Source organism: Silene latifolia, chromosome 6, assembly GCF_048544455.1.
Source record: "Silene latifolia isolate original U9 population chromosome 6, ASM4854445v1, whole genome shotgun sequence".
Classification (NCBI taxonomy): domain Eukaryota; kingdom Viridiplantae; phylum Streptophyta; class Magnoliopsida; order Caryophyllales; family Caryophyllaceae; genus Silene; species Silene latifolia.
In genome coordinates this window covers 16,313,849-16,334,439 of record NC_133531.1, presented here as the reverse complement: position 1 = coordinate 16,334,439, position 20,591 = coordinate 16,313,849, and the positions used below count along the sequence as shown (strand labels likewise).

Here is a 20,591-nt window from a genome sequence, read left to right as displayed (position 1 = left end):
CTTCCTTGATCATGAGCGTTACCGCTCATATCTCTCTTCCTTACATCATCATACTCCTCTCGTAAGTTTGATGTTGGTAACCTATGAAACTCTATCTTTGACATCCTTGTAATTATGACTTCAATTCTTACCCCATAAAATTCATCATAGTTTTTTTTTATTAGTTAAGCTTGAATCCTTTTAGCATACCTGCTCCTATGAGGTCTAAGTTACTTTTCACTTCGGGGAATTTCTAAATATTTCAAGCTACCAGTTTCGTTTCATTCTTGAAAGTTTATGTCACTTCTGCAAACCTAACCTATTTTTAAGGATTTGAAAATGAAATTTTGATTTATTTCCGTAAGGTATTCCTTTTTCTTACTTTTGTTCCGAGTTTCTAACCCTTGTATAATCATATTTAGTAAAGATAGTATTCTTACTATAGAATTTTAAACTAAAAGGTTGAAAAGGCTTTTATGATTTTCAATGGTTTTAACATTAGTGAATGTTAAATCTCGTTGTTGGTGACGTCCCCAATAATGGATTTTCTCATTTATTGGTGTAGAAATATTTTTATATCTTGATATGAATATGGATGTTCTTGTCTGATCAACAAGAGTATCACCGTTTCATTGAAAAGATACCTATATTTTCTTATAACTATAATATCTCCTTCTAAGTTTCGAGGACGAAACTTTTTTAAAAGGAGGGTGATTGTAACGCCCGTAAATTTCGAATCAGTTAATATATTTCGAAATAATTTATTAATCAAAATAAAAGTGATAATTAAGTATTTAATGTAAAAATAATTTAAAGAAATATAATTTTATTATATTTTGAAGAAAAGTATTTATTTTGATAGTTTTGAAATGTTTAAAAATAGTTTAAACCGTGTAAAATCTTTTATTTCGAAATAAGGGCGTATCGGGGGGAAAATGACAATTCGTTTGAACGTTGGGTAAACGAATTTGGAAATGGGTCGAATGAATACTCAATTTTATTGTAATCTCGTGTTTAAAGACTTTGGACTTGACGGAATTTGCGTTTGACTTACAGATTTAATTATTATTGAAACGAGTCAAAACCGACTCGTTAAAAATCCCGACTAAAAATCCCGCACGTACTTTTTCCTCCTTTCTTCTCTCACGCGCGGCATCCCCTCCCCCCTATTCTTTCTTTTTCTGATTTTGTTCATCATCATCCTCAACATATTACAAAAACACCAAAACACCATTAACATAAAATCAAGCTTAAAATCGCCATAAAATCTTCGTTTCTTGTCCGTTTTTCGCATAATTTACCTTTCCGGAATCCCCTCGCCGCGATCTACGACTTAGTATGTTCTAATTTCAGTTTTCATTAAGTTATTTTAAGACCAAATTTCGGAATTTTCGGTTTATATGCTTATTATTGTGTTTTAATTGTTTATTTAGGTGAAGGATTGGAAGACGAGTTCGGGGACTCGTATATTGTAGAGGATAGCGGTTAGTTGTGGTTAGGGTTTCGGTTTTGAGGACTAATTGCTCATTTTCTAGCTTAAGGTAACATATTTCGAGTTACTCGACGAAAGATCGTCACATGTTTTTGATTCTTGTATGTTTGGTGAATTTTTGTTTGGGTAGTAATTTTCACATGTTAAACTTAGTTGCATGCAAGCTTAAATTGTGCCTTTTGGTAGTTTAAAATTATCAAAGTTGAATTGGGGACGATTAATTAATTTTCAGACGGTCTTATAATGTATAAAAATGAAAAAAAAAGAGAAGAAATGGTGCGGCGGCCCGTCAGCAGAGCGGCAAGGGCCCACGGCAGCCCCGGCCGGTCTTGGGGTTGGCCCGGGTCGGTCCGTTGCTTGTTTCGCGGTTTTCCATGCTTTGTCCGTCATTTTAAGTTCATCATGGATATAGTTAGAATGAGTATACATGGTTAAATTTGTTAAGAGAATCATAAAAGTAGCTAAAAGTTATGCTAATGGTAGAAAAATTATGTTATATTGACAATTATCACATGTTAGGATAATTTACAAAATGAAATGGTAATTAATAGGCTCAAAATAAATTTTATAGCTATAATTGAAATGTTTTGTTGATTGTGCCGAAAACTGAGCCTTAGTCCCTTTGACTGATGCGATGTCAGTTAATTGAGTGATTGGTCACCACTTTGACCCGCACTGCCGCAGGCTGGGGTTGCGGGTAAAAATTCGGTTGAATGAATTAGATAATCGGCCTTTTTCTTGTTTTAGGCCATTTATTATATCTCTATTTCACATGTGTAATTAGTTGAATTTAAATAGTTTCTTATTTAGTTAGTTGAATTTAAATAGCTTCTTATTTTGTAGTAATGGCCCTAGTTTTCCCTAAAGCCTTTTATATTGTTATAATTGCTAGGATTGGAAATTAGTATTGAATTCTTATTGAGGAACTGTTGGGATTGTATCTTTTTGTAAATAGACATTTATATAGCTTTCACATGATAGAATGTTAGAATTTATGTTAGTAAGTAGGACTTTTTGCCCTCTTAAGGTTAAGTGGGTGTCTTACTTGACTTATGTGGTGAGTTTTGGGTGGTGTGGGCTAAAATATTCAAGCTGGGACTAGCTGTGACTAGGTCCTAGGTGAGTATTTCGGCCTTCATCATAGATAGGTCTTTATAGTCTCTGACGAGTATATGTTCACTGCTTGATAGCCTTTGTGTTCCTGACTAGTGGATGTTTATCCAAGTTGGGGCATGACCTCAGGTACTAATTTTGATAGTATGGGGTCAGCTTAAGTACTAGCCGACCCTTCGGTGGCGTCCTTAGGGTACTCACTTCACTTTGTTTTAAAAAAAAGTTGTGAGTCTTGGGTGCGGTGGTGTGTATCCGCATGTCTAGGTCTCATGTGATTTTAGGCTAGGGTTGTGTTGTCTCTTGGCCATGTTTTCTTAATAGTAACACGAGCCAAGATACCGGTTCGATTACCTTCCCTACCTCGTGGTATAGACTTGAGTTACAAAGTGACTATTGACGGGACTAAGAACTTATGCCTGTCTTTGATATATTGCCCTTTCTTGTTTGATGATTCTATGAATCATAGAAGGTGAGATGCAAGCCGGCTATGGTTGATAGAGTTTGGATTACAATTTGTTATATGATTCACATGATAGTTAGTTGGGTCAGTTTAGGGGTCATTTGTTAGAATACATGATAAGTAAATGGTTTATCAAATTGTTTACATGTTACATTACATGTTACATTAATTTTGACGATTCGTGGCTGGGAGGACTCGAAGTTACTCCCCACTGAATTGTGGCTTTCGTGTTTGTATAAAATGCGATTGACAGGTTGTTGATGCTTTGTTGGGGGTCACAGACGGCTAGTGAGCAAGGAACCTTGGACCTAGTTTTGGCTATTTTATTAGTAAACCTTTTACACTTTTGGTTTGTATATAATTTGAAGGGACATATGTCTCCCTTTCTATTTTTGGTTTGTATCCTTATATTTCCGCGTCTTTAGTTATATATGTAAGTTAGTTTATCAGCTGTTGCAGGGTTATGACACTCTTCTTGAGTTGGAAATGGTTGTGAATGGTTTAGTTAGAAAAATTTTTGAAATTGCAGGTTTTGGACTAGTTGAACCATTTACAAACATATCCTACCAGTTTTTCTGTAGAATTTACGTATATAATTAAAGCTAGATTTAAGGGTGTTATATCAAAGACAACAAAACTCGTAACAGTGGAAGCTAGAATCGAAGTGATGACTCCCCATGACTACCCCAGAGCTAAACATCTGCATCACCTGCCACAATCTGCTCACCATCCCCGAATGGATCACCACAGATTTTACAAAACAACAACGGGGTCAGTTAGTGAATAATTAAAGTAAGACAAGTGCATAAAGCAACCAGCTGATCATCCTCCGCCCCTAGTCTCCCGATCTCACACGGTAACCGACTACACACCGAGGTGTGTAGCCTTGCCAGACTACCCATCGCAACAGGTAGCCCACGCCGCCAGTGGGGGACCGCTGCCAATCCCCATCAAAATCCCGCTCATCAACGAGCGATAAACCTGTTCCTTAATGTGCACATCCCCTCTCGTGACGGGTTCCACGGAGGGCGAACTAGGGCGTGAAGCCACTCCCGCATGTGACTCCACCACAACCATCACAACATCATCACAACCACCACCACACCAACACTCTGATGATCAGCAGACAAAAATCATACACAATACACAAACATCTTAAATCAATTAGACATAACTGAGTAGGAAAATCCTACCTTTTCGCAATCCAAGCACACTCAAGCAATCAATTATGATCCTTCACATATCCATCACCTACATAACATAATTATGTATAATTACCACCTACTAAATCAATTAATCATGCAGATAACCTAGACTCGTCATAACTTAATATATAGGAATATCAACTTAAAGAACAAACACGACTTTTCCTGATTTTTCAACACATGACAGACTCGGAATAAAATACATAACTAATTCCAGAAAAATCGAATCTATGCAAGGCCAATTGGATTGGAACCCCATGAGTCTTAGCTACAAATTATATCCAACGAAGTTTTCTCAAATTCCAAAATTATCAAGGGTTTTCAGACTGATTTCCAAACGCTGACAGAATCCGTCGCATAAAAAGTATTGATTCATAAAACGAGTTTAAAACATTATTTTTCAGAAATTCCAAATTTTATTGTCATCTAGAATCTACATAGATGATGTATGAAAAAGCCCCAAAACTTAATCGACATATAAATTAGGTTTTCAAATAATTTTCCACAACCAAATCAGATTCGCGGACTTTTCAGCGACATGTTAATAAATAAATCACCTAGGACAAACCATAAGGAATTTGACCACAAAATTTGATATGCATAAACTAGACTTCAAATAAACAGGACTCTGTTTTCAAACTTTTTGAAGACGACAAGTTTAAAATAGTGTAAAAAATTGAATGAAATCGACTTACAAACAGGGAAATCGAATTAGGTTGAAAAATATGAGTCCAATCCAATGAAAGGCTCGACACTCTTCTTCCTCTCCCTCTCTCTAGGTTTATAAAATGGTTTTTAGAGATGTTAAAATGAATTAGAAATTATATAATCAAAACATAAAAGAAACCGTCAACTTGCTGAACTGATTTACTCGGTTAAGTGCACTCGGCCGAGTAACACACACTCGACCGAGTACCAACCAAGTACTCGACCGAGTACTCCAATTAAAATATGGAGTATTACAGTCTTCCCTCCTTAAAAAAAACTTCGTCCCCGAAGTTCCAACCTAACCTATAAAACATGGACACCTAACACTAACTCCACCAACCACGCTTACTTCCACACTATGGCTCACGATATCGTCTCAACTACAGCATAAACTCTCAATGCTAACTCCACAGTACTATCGGATACCCACAACATAAGTGTTGCCAACTCTGTCTTAATTTCATAACACTCACTAGCACCCTCAATACCAAGACAATCCACCAAACAAGATCAACCGTCAAAATGGAATGTTACATTCTACCTGTAACACTCCCTCATACTAAGGTACCTTACCAAGGACTACCCTAGCATGAAAGGCTGTTATCATCTTGGTTTCCCGAGATTAGTATATCAAAGTTACCAATTCCAAACAACCTTTATTGACGTATAAAGAGTTAGCGATTACATGTTTACAACACCAAACCAAAGTAAAAGTATAAAGGCTCAATACAACTGAAATCAAAGACAGCTAAACTCGTAACAGCAGAAGCTAGACTCGAAGTGATGACTCCCCTTGACTGTTCCATAGCTAAACATCTGCATTACCTGTCATAATCTGCTCACCATCCCCGAATGGATCACCGTAGGTTTTACAAAACAACAACACGGGGTCAGTACCATTCAATCAATATAAGACAAACAAACAATATAACTGGCTGATCATCCTCCATCCCCGGTCTCCCGATCTCACACAGTAACCGACTACACACCGAAATGTGTAGCCCTGCCAGATTACCCATCGCAATAGGTAATCCTCGCCGCCAGTGGGTGACCGCAGCCCATCCCCACCTAGTCCAGCTCATCAACGAGCGACTAACAATCCCTGTCCCTTAATGTGCACATCCCCTCCCGTGACGGGTTCCACGGAGGGCGAACTAGGGTGTGAAGCCACTCCCGCAAGTGACTCCACCACAATCACACACACACAGCATCACAGCTGTCACAACACCACAACCGTCACAACACAACCACACCAACACCGTCACCACAACACCCAACCTCCGATGATCAACAGATAACAACAATAATGAAACATATGCAATCTCAGTCAATTAACAGTACTGAGTAGGAGAAACCCTACCTTTTCGCAATCCGCTTACGCTGCAATCAACCATACAAATGAATAACAATTACCACATCATCACCTACAACAACAATCATATAATTCAAATCACTAACTACAAAACCCCATATCCCTCAATTCATGAATAAAGACAAACCCTAGAATTAATCATCAACAACATATGGGTAAAGACTTACCGGTGAAAGAAACAAAGGATGAATGCACTTGTTATGATCACACACACACAATGGGAGATTTGGAGAGGATTAGAGCGTCGTTTGAGTGATTAGATTTTATGAAATGTAATTGGAAACTGTTTTGCCTTTATAAAAAACTCTAATCCTTTCTACATCAACCGCGGAAAATATTACCCGTCAGACCGGATACTCGGTCGAGTATAGAGTATACTCGGTCGAGTATCCTCTACTCGGTCGAGTATTCATCATACTCGGCCGAGTATGCCTCGACAGAACCCAAACAGAAAGCACATTTAGCACTACTCGGTCGAGTACTTAGCTTAATAAATCCCTAGTATTACAGTCTTCCCCCCTTAAAAAGAACTTCGTCTCCGAAGTTCCAACCCAACCTATAAAACATGGACACCTAACACTAACTCCACCAACCACGCTTACTAGATAACATATCCTTTCGATATTGACTCCAAAATATTATCGAATAACCACAATATAATGTTGCCAACCTCATCTAACTTTCATAACACTCACTAGCAACTCAATACCAAGACAATCCACAAAATAAGATCAACCATCAAAACCTGAATGTTACATTCTACCATCCTTAAAACGAATTTCGTTCTCGAAGTTTACTCACACACATAAACATCCTCAATTCGTCTCACTTTCATAACATCATACTACTACGAGCACTGCCATTACCTGTAATAAATCGACCACAACACAAAAAGTCCATCCTTTACTCTACATCAACACCCGAACTTCCAATTGTACTATAACATGTACAACCATCAAACTCTCTTTGTCGATCCTACTCCTCTTAAGATGAAAGTTACGTCCTCGTAACAAACTAATACTAGGTCCATTGCCATACCTCCCATAATCCTCATTACTACAGCTTGACAACGATAACCCACTATAACCTCAACACTTACAACCATTCCTATAACCAGGACTCTCTTCCTTTAACAGTTCTCGTGTCTCCAATTATTCTGTACTCACATAACATATTTCATAAAATCCTCAGTATAACCACTACTCCAACTCTTCCACATTACCGTAAAACAACATACTTCTATATACTTATACACTCATCTCCACGATCTTAGCTCACAATCCACCATTGTTACACATATTCACCCTTAACTTCTCAAGTTCATCTCTTTTATTACCACAAAACTCACCCTTAGCTTAAAAGGATACTAAGTCCCAAAACTCCGTACTCACTGTCCCAAGAAAAGGTGTTAAACCACATGTAGTTTCAGTTCAATATCACACATGCTCCACAATTCTCTTGCCACAACTATATCCACCAATGCCTCATCTAAAACAAGATCTAAAGTACTCTAACAACCTCTCACTACTGAGTCCTATTAACATAATATTACTGTATCATGACAACCACAAAACCATACCCAACTCTCTTTCATATCCCACTCTACCTCTAATCCGAAGCCGAAACTGCTAAGAAACATCAACAGACAAAACAACACTCGATATGTCAACACCGACACTAACAGCAAACAACAGTAAACAAACAACATTATGTGACAACTTGAAAATACCCGTATCACCACACGGATTACCGTGCACAGTGCACAAAACCATATCGATAGCCATCACAACTTTTACAATCTCATAACACTGACTCAGCACAGTTTCCTTGACCACAAGACTTTATTAAAACTGCTCTACCAGATCACGACGCAGCATATTAGACAGGATCACAAATACCAACCTTATGAATATTATCCATACCATGACTCTTGAGGCCGGAACCTCACACCATTACTTACAAATATCATACATACATATATAAATATAACATATGACGCGGGGCACACATATAACAACTCGTAACTATCACGCCACACCATTACTCGTGAGGCCAAGACCTCACACAAAGTTTTACACACTTCATGACCCATAATAGAATCTAACTAACCAATCCTGACCACGTAAGTTACCACTTGACAGTGACTATGTCTCATCCGGACTTAACTCAGGTGCCCTTCATAACATATCCTCTCCTACACCCAGCTATCACCACCGGGGAACGTAACATATCATCAGTACCCAACTACAAGTGAACACCTCATATATCCACATCTTATACTCCGTCACACCCATACATACTAATCAGTATCCACAAAACAACGTTTTTAGAACGGCTAACTTCCCTATTTAACCTCATCCTTAATCATTAGACAACATTATAACACCATCATCTCCCATGCAACTACTCTCTCACTATCACTTCTTAATATAACTATGCGTTTCCTCTCTTTGGTTATCATCCTAAATAACGAACATCAAATCCATCAACAAAATTTTACCTCAACATTATTTCCAATTCTACCTTTTATTGCGTCGTCACCTAACTCTCCATCAAAATCTCAGATCTTGTAAACACTCTGCCAGTTTCTTACTCCCTTAATACCTCAAAACAGACGGCTGGCATGTCGTCCTGAACTCCTATATAACTATTAACTCACGTCTCCTCATAGTGTTATCGTGCATTTCCATGATTCCTTACTTTCATGTCCCATAACTTTGGTCAACGTTCCCTCACTTACTTCCGTCCAATAATAACGATTAATAATTCATCTCATTCCTTCTCCTACCTAACCTTTTAGTAATATGATTACCTTCTTGTTACTCCACGACTCACATTCCATTAATTCATATCAATTTCTTCTCATTCTTTCTTATCACTTATCCCCTTTCATCTCGCTTCTCACACTCCCTTGTCACTAACAAGTCCACACACCAACGGTTACTCTTCAATTGATCGTATCACCCTTTCGTATCTCTAGAAGCCAAAGTTCACCTCATACCGTTAATTGTCTAAAGAATTACACACTAGGCTCACCTCTAGATATTCCAAATTCCCAAATTTGACCATTATCTACCCATCGCGGCATAACTCGATCTCATTACGCATCATTCGTTTCCATCCCTCAATAACGACCTTTCGTCACATATATCCCTAACTAACAAATCCTAACCGTTTCCCTCCATAAATCCTTACACATCCCAATATGCCACTATTCGTATCCCTCGTCTCAATCTTTAACTCTCACGTTTCTTTACACTTACATCACCCTGCCCATATACCCTTGCTTTTATATTACTCAACACACGGCTATAACTCTCACCATATTTCACAAAACATGTTCCTAGCCTCATTTAGCTCTTCAATCTACTCTTTTCTTGTTCCACTATCCCTCACAACCACATATAACTCATGTCCTTTGTATCCAACACCTATCCCTCATAAGCCGGCATTCTCCCTATCATAACATTGGGTAACTTACGTATTAAGACCGTCACATATACAAAAGAATGCGTTAAGACTCAAAAAGTACATGTGTACATACCCTGGAACTCAAAACCATGTAAGAGCATAGTTACCGACTCAAAAATTAAGGTGAAAATATAGCCACCGACTCAAAATAGCCGCCATTGAGGTACTCGGTCGAGAACATAGCATACTAGGTCGAGTACAGGATACTCGGTCGAGTAACTATATTACTCGGCCGAGTTTTCGACTCCAGAAGCGAACGTAATTATCACAGAGGATTACTCGGTCGAGTATTGGGAATACTCGGCCGAGTAGCCCTTACTCGGTCGAGTATTACTTTACTCGGTCGAGTACCAACACAATTCTCAGCATCGTCCAGTTTTCGTAAAACAGTCATATCTCACTTGTTACTTGGTCGTTTTGGGCGTGTGACCTATCGTTAGAATCGTAAGAATACATGCTATCACCTCCAATTGTAGTTAAAACAATATCATTTCTAAAACTAAACTTATGACAGTTTTAAGACAACCCTTCCATAATCGATCATCATACAAATCAAATTTCCTAAACCAAAACAATTTGAACATGCATAAGGCAATGACAACAACAAAATATTTCAAGAAACAAGTACATAATTGAACTCTTATCATACCCACATGCAAATTTAAACACAACATTCATATATATATATATATATATATATATATATATATATATATATATATATATATATATATATATATATATATATATATATATATATATATATATATATATATATATATATATATAGACACATGCCCTTAATCACATGCTACTACCAACAAACCAAACATTAACATCATCATGATCATATAGACGCATCCTACCTCACATTACATATACTCCAATTTCACATTTCGTTAACACAATTAAACAAGATTTTCCATCTATATATGACACTCCACACCCCATTTCAAAAGCCAAGCAAAGAACCACATAACATGCTTCAGGTTCACACACACAACTACGCAATTCCTTTATCATATACCACCATGGTCAGATCCTTTCATTTCATCCAACAACTATACAAGGCTCAAGTTACAAGTATTACACACACATGACTCAAACATACAAAATTTCCCCCCATGTGACCGGCTTGAGATAGTAAGGGCCTTAGTGCGATTCCGGGACGTCTCCCAAGTCTTTGCGGTAGCTCCAAACAACTCTCCCCGGGTTCATTTTACTTAGACTCTCTAAGTTCATTAGGTTCATTTGTTTAGGTGCTGGAATCTTCGGCTCTGATACCACTTTGTAACACCCCCTCATACCAAGGTACCTTACCAAGGACTACCCTAGCATGAAAGGCTGTTATCATCTTGGTTTCCCGAGATTAGTTTATCAAAGTTACCAATTCCAAACAACCTTTATTGACGTATAAAGAGTTAGCGATTACATGTTTACAACACCAAACCAAAGTAAAAGTATAAAGGCTAAATACAACTGAAATCAAAGACAGCTAAACTCGTAACAGCGGAAGCTAGACTTGAAGTGATGACTCCCCATGACTGTTCCATAGCTAAACATCTGCATTACCTGTCATAATCTGCTCACCATCCCCGAATGGATCACCGCAGGTTTTACAAAACAACAACACGGGGTCAGTACCATTCAATCAATATAAGATAAACAAACAATGTAACTGGCTGATCATCCTCCATCCCAGGTCTCCCGATCTTACACAGTAACCGACTACACACCGAAATGTGTAGCCCTGCCAGATTACCCATCGCAACAAGTAATCCTCGCCGCCAGTGGGTGACCGCAGCACATCCTCACCTAGTCCAGCTCATCAACGAGCGACTAACAATCCCTGTCCCTTAATGTGCACATCCCCTCCCGTGACGGGTTCCACGGAGGGCGAACTAGGGTGTGAAGCCACTCCCGCAAGTGACTCCACCACAATCACACACACACACACACAGCATCACAGCTGTCACAACACCACAACCATCACAACACAACCACACCAACACCGTCACCACAACACCCAACCTCCGATGATCAGCAGATAACAACAATTATGAAACATATGCAATCTCAATCAATTAACAGTACTGAGTAGGAGAAACTCTACCTTTTTCGCAATCCGCTTACGCTGCAATCAACCATACAAATGCATAACAATTACCACATCATCACCTACAACAACAATCATATAATTCCAATCACTAACTGCAAAACCCCATATCCCTCAATTCATGAATAAAGACAAACCCTAGAATTAATCATCAACAACATAGGGATAAAGACTTACCGGCGAAAGAAACAAAGGATGAATGCACTTGTTATGATCATACACACACAATGGGAGATTTGGAGAGGATTAGAGCGTCGTTTGAGTGATTAGGTTTTATGAAATGTAATTGGAAACTGTTTTGCGTTTATAAATAACTCTAATCCTTTCTAAATCAACCACGGAAAATATTACCCGTCAGACCGGATACTCGGTCGAGAATAGAGTATACTCGGCCGAGTATCCTCTACTCGGTCGAGTATTCATCATACTCGGCCGAGTATGCCTCGACAGAACCCAAACAGAAAGCACATTTAGCACTACTCGGCCGAGTAGGTTCTACTCGGTCGAGTACGTAGCTTAATAAATCCCTAGTATTACACTACCACCCTTAAAACGAACTTCGTCCTTGAAGTTTACTCACACTCGTAAACATCATACTACTACAAGCACTGCCATTACCTGTAATAAAATCAACCCCAATACAAATCCATCCTTTACTCTACACCAACACTCAAACTTCCAATTATACTATAACATGTACAACCATCAAACTCTCTTTGTCGCATCCTACTCCTCTTAAGATAAATGTTACGTCCTCGTAACTCACTAATACTAGATCCTTAACTATATATTCTCATTATCCTCATCACTATCGCACGTCAACGATATCCTCTTATAGCCTCGACACCTACTACATCTATTCCTATATCCAGGACTCTCTTACTCTAGTTGTTCTCATATCTCAATTCATTCGGCACACCACATAACCTATACCACAAACAACATACTTCTTTATACATGCACTTATCTCCATAATCCTAACTCACGATCCACGATTATTACACACACTCACATTAGCTTCTCAAGTTCACTTCTTTTATTACCACAAAACTCACCCTTTACTTGACATGATACTAAGTCCCAAAACTCTATACTCACTGTCCCAATAAAAGGTGCTAAACCACATGTAGTTCCCGTTCAATACCACACATGCTCCACAATTTTCTTGCCACAACTACGTCCACCAATGCCTCATCTAAAACAAGATCAAGAGTACTCCAACAACCTCTCACAACTGTGTCCCACTAACAGAATATTACTATACCATGACAACAACAGAACCATACCCAACTCTCTTTCATATCATACTCTATTCTCACTCCCATACCGACACTGGTAAGAAACATCGGGAAACAAAACAACGCTCTATATGTCCTGACCGACACTGACAGAAAATAATAGTAAACAAACAACAATGTATTACAACACGAAAATACCGTACCTAGATCGCCATTCGAGGCACAACAACCATATCAATAGCCATCACAACTTTTACAACCTCATAACACTGAGTGAGTACCACTTCCTTGACCAGAAGACTTTCTTAAAACCGCTCTATTAGATCACGACGCACATAATAAACGGAATCACAGATACCAACCTTATGAATATTATCCAGACCATGACTCATGAGGTCAGAACCTCACACAAACATTTATGCATATCATTGACCCATAATCGAATGTAACTAGCCAATCCTGATTTCGTAAGTTACCACTTGATAATGAATACCTCTCATCCGGACTTAACTCAGGTGCTCTTCATAACATATCCTCTCATACACTCAATTATCACCACCCGACGAACGTAGCCATATCATCAGTACCCAACTTATAGCGAACACCTCATATATCCACCATACATACTGATCAGTCTCCACAAAATCAATTCCATTAGAACAACTAACATCCTTAATGCGACTACTCTCTTACTATCACTTCTTAATATAACAATCCGTTTCCTCGCTTTGGTTATCATCCCAAATAACGAACATCAAATCCATCAACAAAATCTACCTCATCATTATTTCCAATTCTATCCTTTATTGTATCGTCACCTAACTCTCCACCAAAACCTCATATCGTGCAAACACTCTGCCATATTAGCTTCTTACTCCGTTAATACCTTGAAACTCACGGCTAACATGTCGTCCTAAACTCCTATCTAACTATTAGCTCACCGCCTCTCATGATGTTATCGTGACTTTCCATGATTCCTTATTTTCATGTCCCATAACCTTGATCAACGTTCTCCCAACTTACTTCCATCCAATAATACCAACTAATAATTCATCTCCTTTCTTCTTCTACCTAACTCTTTAGTACTCCGATGACCTTCTTGTTGCTCTACAACTCAATTTCCATTAATTCATATAAATATCTTCCTATTCTTCTTTATCACTGATCCCCTCTCATCATACTACTCACTCACACTTGTCACCCTCAAGTCCCCACAACTAACGGTTATCCTTTAATTAGTTGTATCTCTCTTTCGTATCCCTAGAAAACCAACCATTCACCCCAAACCGTTAATTGTCCAAAGAATCATACACTAGGCTCACCTCCTGATAATCCAAACTACCAAACCCAGTCACTATCTACAAATCGACGTCGCGACATAACTCCATATAAGTTCACTACATACCCCTCTTCTCTATCCCTCTACAACAACCTTTCATTACATATATCCTTAAGCAACTCAATCCTAACCGTCTCCCTTCATAAATCCTTACACGTCCCAATATGCCACTATTCGTATCCCTCATCTCAATCATTCATTCTCACGTTTCTTTACACTTACATCACCCTTGCCCATATACACTTACTTTTATATTACTCAACACACGACTATATAACTCATCATACCTCACAAAACATGCTCTTTGCCTCGATTAACTCATCAATCTTCCCTTTCTTTTTTTCCATTATCCCTCACAACCACATATAACTCATGTCCTTCCTATCCAACACATATCCCTCATAAGCCGGCATTCTCTCTATCATAGCATTTGGTAACTTACGTATCAAGACCGTCAAATATATAAAAGAATGCTTTAGGACCCATAATAAACATGTGCACGTACCCTATGACTCACAACAATTGTAAAAACATAGCCACCGACTCAAAATGACTGTCCACTGAGGTACTCGGTCGAGTACATGGCGTACTCGGTCGAGTATAGGATACTCGGTCGATTAATGAGACTACTCGGCTCAGTTCGCGACTCCAGAAGCTGAACAGACTTATCATAGATAGATTACTCGGCCGAATATGGAATACTCGGTCGAGTATGAAAGATACTCGGTCGAGTAGGGCCTACTCGGTCGAGTATCGGCGCAGTTCTCAGCACCGTCCAGTTTTCGTAAAACAGTCATATCTCACTCGTTACTTGGTCATTCTGGGCGTGTCACCTATCGTTAGAATCGTAAGAAGACAAGATATCACCTCAACTTGGAATCACAGCAATATCGTTTCTAGAACTTGACTTATGACAGTTTTAAGACAACCTTTCCGTAATCGATCTTCATACAAATCAAATTTTCTAAACAAAACAACTTGAACATGAATAAAGCAAACATTAACAACTCGATACTTCTAAAAACCAGTACATAAGTGAACTTTTATCATACCCACATGAAAATTAAACACGACATTCCTATATATAGACGCATGACCTTAATCACATGCTACTACAAACAACTAAACATTAACATCATCATGATCATATACGCATGTACCACTACCCTTTTGAAAGCCACATAATAAACACTTAACATGCCAACATATTCCATACTAAAATTCAAATCAGTAAATCTCGCCATGCTTTTCACATGTTTCCACATACCACTTCTCATACCGCATTATCTAACCATTGAAGTTCCAAGTACCATATACATATATGACTCGACACACAATAGTCCCCCCCATGTGACCGGCTTGAGATCGTAAGGGCCTTAATGCGACTTCGGGACGTCTCCCAAGTCTGTGCGGTAGCTCCAAACAACTCTCCCCGGGTTCATTTTATTTAGACTCCCTAAGTTCATTGGGTTCATTAGTTTTAGGTGCCGGAATCGTCGGCTCTGATACCACTTTGTAACACCCCCTCATACCAAGGTACCTTACCAAGGACTACCTAGCATGAAAGGCTGTTACCATCTCGGTTTTCCGAGGTTAGTATAAAAAAGGTACAAATTCCAAACAACATTTATTAAAATATAAAGAGTTAGCGTTACATTATCTCAGACCAACTCAAACTAACAGTTTAAGGATCTCAATACAACTGAAATCAAAGACAACAAAACTCGTAACAGCGGAAGCTAGACTCGAAGTGATGAATCCCCATGACTGCCCCATAGCTAAACATCTGCATCACCTGCCACAATCTGCTCACCATCCTCGAATGGATCACCACAGATTTTACAAAACAACAACGGGGTCAGTTACTGAATAATTAATGTAAGACAAGTGCATAAAGCAACCAGCTGATCATCCTCCGCCCACAGTCTCCCGATCTCACCAAAATCCCGCTCATCAACGAGCGATAACCCTGTCCCTTTATGTGCACATCCCCTCTCGTGACGGGTTCCACGGAGGGCGAACTGGGGCGTGAAGCCACTCCCGCAAGTGACTCCACCACAACCATCGCAACATCGTCACAACCACCACTACACCAACACTCCAATGATCAGCAGACAACAATCATACACAATACACAAACATCTTAAATCAATTAGACAGAACTGAGTAGGAAAACCCTATCTTTTCGCAATCCAAGCACACTCAAGCAATCAATTATGATCCTTGACATATCCATCACCTACATAACATAATTATGTATAATTACCACCTACTAAATCAATTAATCATGCACATAACCTAGACTCATCATAACTTAATAGGAAAATCAACTTAAAGAACAAACACGACTTTTCCTGATTTTCCAGCACATGACAGACTCGGTATAAAATGCATAACTAATTCCAGAACAATCTAATTGATTCAAGGCCAATTGAATTGGAACCCCATGAGTCTTAGCTACAAATTATAACTAACGTATTTTTCTCAAATTCCAAACGTATCAAGGGTTTTCAGACTGATTTCCAAACACTGACAGAAACCGTCGCATAAACTGTATTGATTCATAAAACGAGTTTAAAGGATCATTGTTCAGAAATTCCAAATTCTATTGTCATATAGACTCTACAAATATGATGTATGAAAAAGCCCTTAAACTGAATGAACCCAATGAACTTAGGGAGTACTGAGTATGAAAAAGCCCTAAAACTTAATGAACCCACAACCGTCACAACACAACCACACCAACATCGTCACCACAACACCCAACCTTCGATGATCAGTAGATAGCAACAATTATAAAACATATGCAATCTCAATCAATTAACAGTACTGAGTAGGAGAAACCCTACCTTTTCGCAATCCAAGCACACACAAGCAATCAATTATAATCCTTCACATATCCATCACCTACATAACATAATTATGTATAATTACCACCTAATCAATCAATTAATCATGCACATAACCTAGACTCATCATAACTTAATAGGAAAATCAACTTAAAGAATAAACACGACTTTTCCTGATTTTCCAGCACATGACAGACTCGGTATAAAATGCATAACTAATTCCAGAACAATCTAATTGATGCAAGGCCAATTGAATTGGAACCCCATGAGTCTTAGCTACAAATTATATCTAACTTATTTTTCTCAAATTCCAAACGTATCAAAGGTTTTCAGACTGATTTCCAAACACTGACAGAAACCGTCGCATAAACTGTATTGATTCATAAAACGAGTTTAAAATATTATTTCTCAGTAATTCAAAATTCTATTGTCATCTAGACTCTACAAATATGATGTATTAAAAAGCCTCATAACTGAATCGATATATAAATTAGGGTTTTAAATCGTCTTCCACAACCAAATCAGATTCGCGGACTTTTCAGCGACATGTTCATAAATAAATCACCTAGGACAAAGCATAAGGAATTTGACCACACAATTTGATATGCATAAACTAGACTTCAAATAAACAAGACTCTCTTTTCAAACGTTTTGAAGACGACAAATTTAAAATAGTGTAAACAATTGAATGAAATCGACTTACAAACAGGAAAATCGAATTAGGTTGAAAAAGATGAGAAACCTCCAATCCAATGAAAGGCTCAACACTCTTCTTCCTCTCCCTCTCTCTAGGTTTAGAAAATGGTTTTTATAGATGTTAAAATGAATTAGAAATGATATAAGCATTATAACGATATCCTTGGTCAAAACATAAAAGAAACCGTCAACTTGCTGAACCGATTTACTCGGTCAAGTGCACTCGGCCGAGTAACACACACTCGACCGAGTACCAACCAAGTACTCGACCGAGTACTCCAATTAAAATACGGAGTATTACACTACTACACATGATCATACAACCATCACACAATTCACATTATATAACATGCTCATAAACTCAATAATTTCAAAATCCACTCCATATTTCATTTACATCCAACAATATAATCATTTTCAATCCAACGCATTTGCCCAACGCCTAAACCACACACATTACTTACCTCATTCTTCTCCAGCACAAAAGTTAGTACAATATCATATTAATTTTATCCATTCCTTTTCTTATCTACCCCACTCTCCAAATTCTCTCATAAGAATTCCGGTTCAAAATAGAAAGGGCTAAGGAGTACGAATTAAGGCTAGCTTCTTAACCGCACTGAGAGATCCTAACCGTTTCTGCCCGTGGTTCATTTTATTAGACACATCCTACGTTCATTATTATTCATTGGTTGGGCCTGAGGATCGTTTTGCTCTGATATCACTTTGTAACACCCTCATTTATTCAGGAGCCTTTAGCTAGACTTTCCCAAATAAATAGCACTGTTACTATCTCGGTTTCCCGAGGCAGTGAATAATAAAGTACAACAAACTAAAGTACTTTAATTAAAACTTTAGCGATTACATGCTTATTAAAAATTAACCAATTAAAACGTAATATAAAATAATATACAACTCGCAGCGGAAATAAATAAAGTGATTAAATAATCTATGTGGTCTAGACTTCTAGGTAGACTGGCCAAGTCCTCACGCATCCCATAGCTTCCAAGTCAGCTAATCTTTAGTATCTGTCAAATCTGCTCCCCATTATGGTTCATCACAGGTGTTCACGAATACACTGTCAACCACGAGGTTGAGTAGGAATAACTAACAACAGTAGATGACAATAACAATATGAATATGCATGATATGACTTAATAGAACCATTCAACCGAGTTCATCACTCGCAACACTATTCATCCCGCCAATCCCTGGTCGGGGCAGCCTCAAACCGAAGGGGAGAAAACACACTACATTACTATAAAGTAATGTCTGCCTCAACACACAGATGATAAATATCCACTAGACGGTTTGCAGAACCAGCCTGGGGCCTGCCTCGAGAATTCACGATTATAATCGTCTGGCAGAATAAATCTGATAACCACTATACATTACTATAAGTAATGTCTGCCAGAATAAATCTGATAACTAATGCAAATGTCATACTTATATGAATGCAACGAATAATACTAATAATCAGCCGGATATTAGTATCTGCTCTAAAGAACTTTTACTCAGTTAGACCTGTTTTTCTGGATACTCAAACCACAAGATTGGATGAATTGTAAATTGTGTAGCCAATATAAGTAACCCACCTTTTTCTATCCTACCGTAAAAGTAAAAACTATCTATTAGAATTGATAACCGTATGATTTTAGGATATTATTATTCTTTCAATATTGTGTACAGCTTTTCCATCTTTCTCCTATTTATACAATATAATGATAAGTTTGTCTATAAGCTAAATAAAGAAAAGAATCATTTGGCTATGATTCATATATTTGTGCAACGGCTCCTGGAGCTTTGATTTGGCTCTTCTTGTCAACGGCACTTTGTTGCCTTAGGTAGAAGATTTTATTACCCCCCCCCCCCCCTCTCAAGTTGGAGCGTGTAAATTTGAAACGCCCAACTTGGAAAGCAACTCGTCGAAAGATGGTCGTCCAAGTGCTTTGGTAAAAATGTCAGCGAGCTGACTTCTTGTATGAACATAGGGAGTAGCAATAACTCCTTTTAAAATTTTGTCACGAATGAAATGACAGTCGATCTCGATGTGTTTGGTCCGTTCATGAAAGACAGGATTCTTGGCAATATGTATCGCGGATTGATTATCGCAATGTAATGGCATAGGTGTCGTGTGAGGTATGCCGAGGGATTCAAGAAGTCCTTTTAACCATTTTATCTCGCATGTGGCCTGTGCCATGGCACGATATTCGGCCTCGGAGGATGAGCGAGAGACGATGTTTTGTTTCTTTGTCTTCCATGAAATTGGAGAGGACCCGAGGTAGACGATGTAGGCCGAAACGGATCGCCGGCTTATGGGGCAGCTGTCGTAATCAGAATCACAGTAAGCCTGTAGCCGGAGGTTGTTCTCGGACCATAGAAGAATACCTTGTCCTGGTGATTTCTTTAAGTATCGTACAACCTGTAAAGCCGCATCCCAATAAGCTTTCCGAGGTGTATTCATAAATTGAGCCAAGATGTGTACCGAGTAGATGAGTTCCGGGCGTGTAATGGAGAGATAAACTAATCGTCCAACAAGCCTTCGTTAGGGTT

At 38.4% G+C, this 20,591-nt stretch overlaps 1 long non-coding RNA gene across 1 annotated transcript; it reads left to right on the top strand.

The window, feature by feature from the left end:
• Positions 1–1,147: 1,147 nt before the first annotated feature.
• On the top strand, positions 1,148–3,531 carry LOC141658627 (uncharacterized). Its single transcript, XR_012549318.1, has 3 exons — positions 1,148–1,315; positions 1,413–1,520; positions 3,298–3,531. It is a non-coding gene; the product is annotated as an uncharacterized LOC141658627 (long non-coding RNA).
• The last annotated feature ends 17,060 nt before the right edge of the window (positions 3,532–20,591 follow it).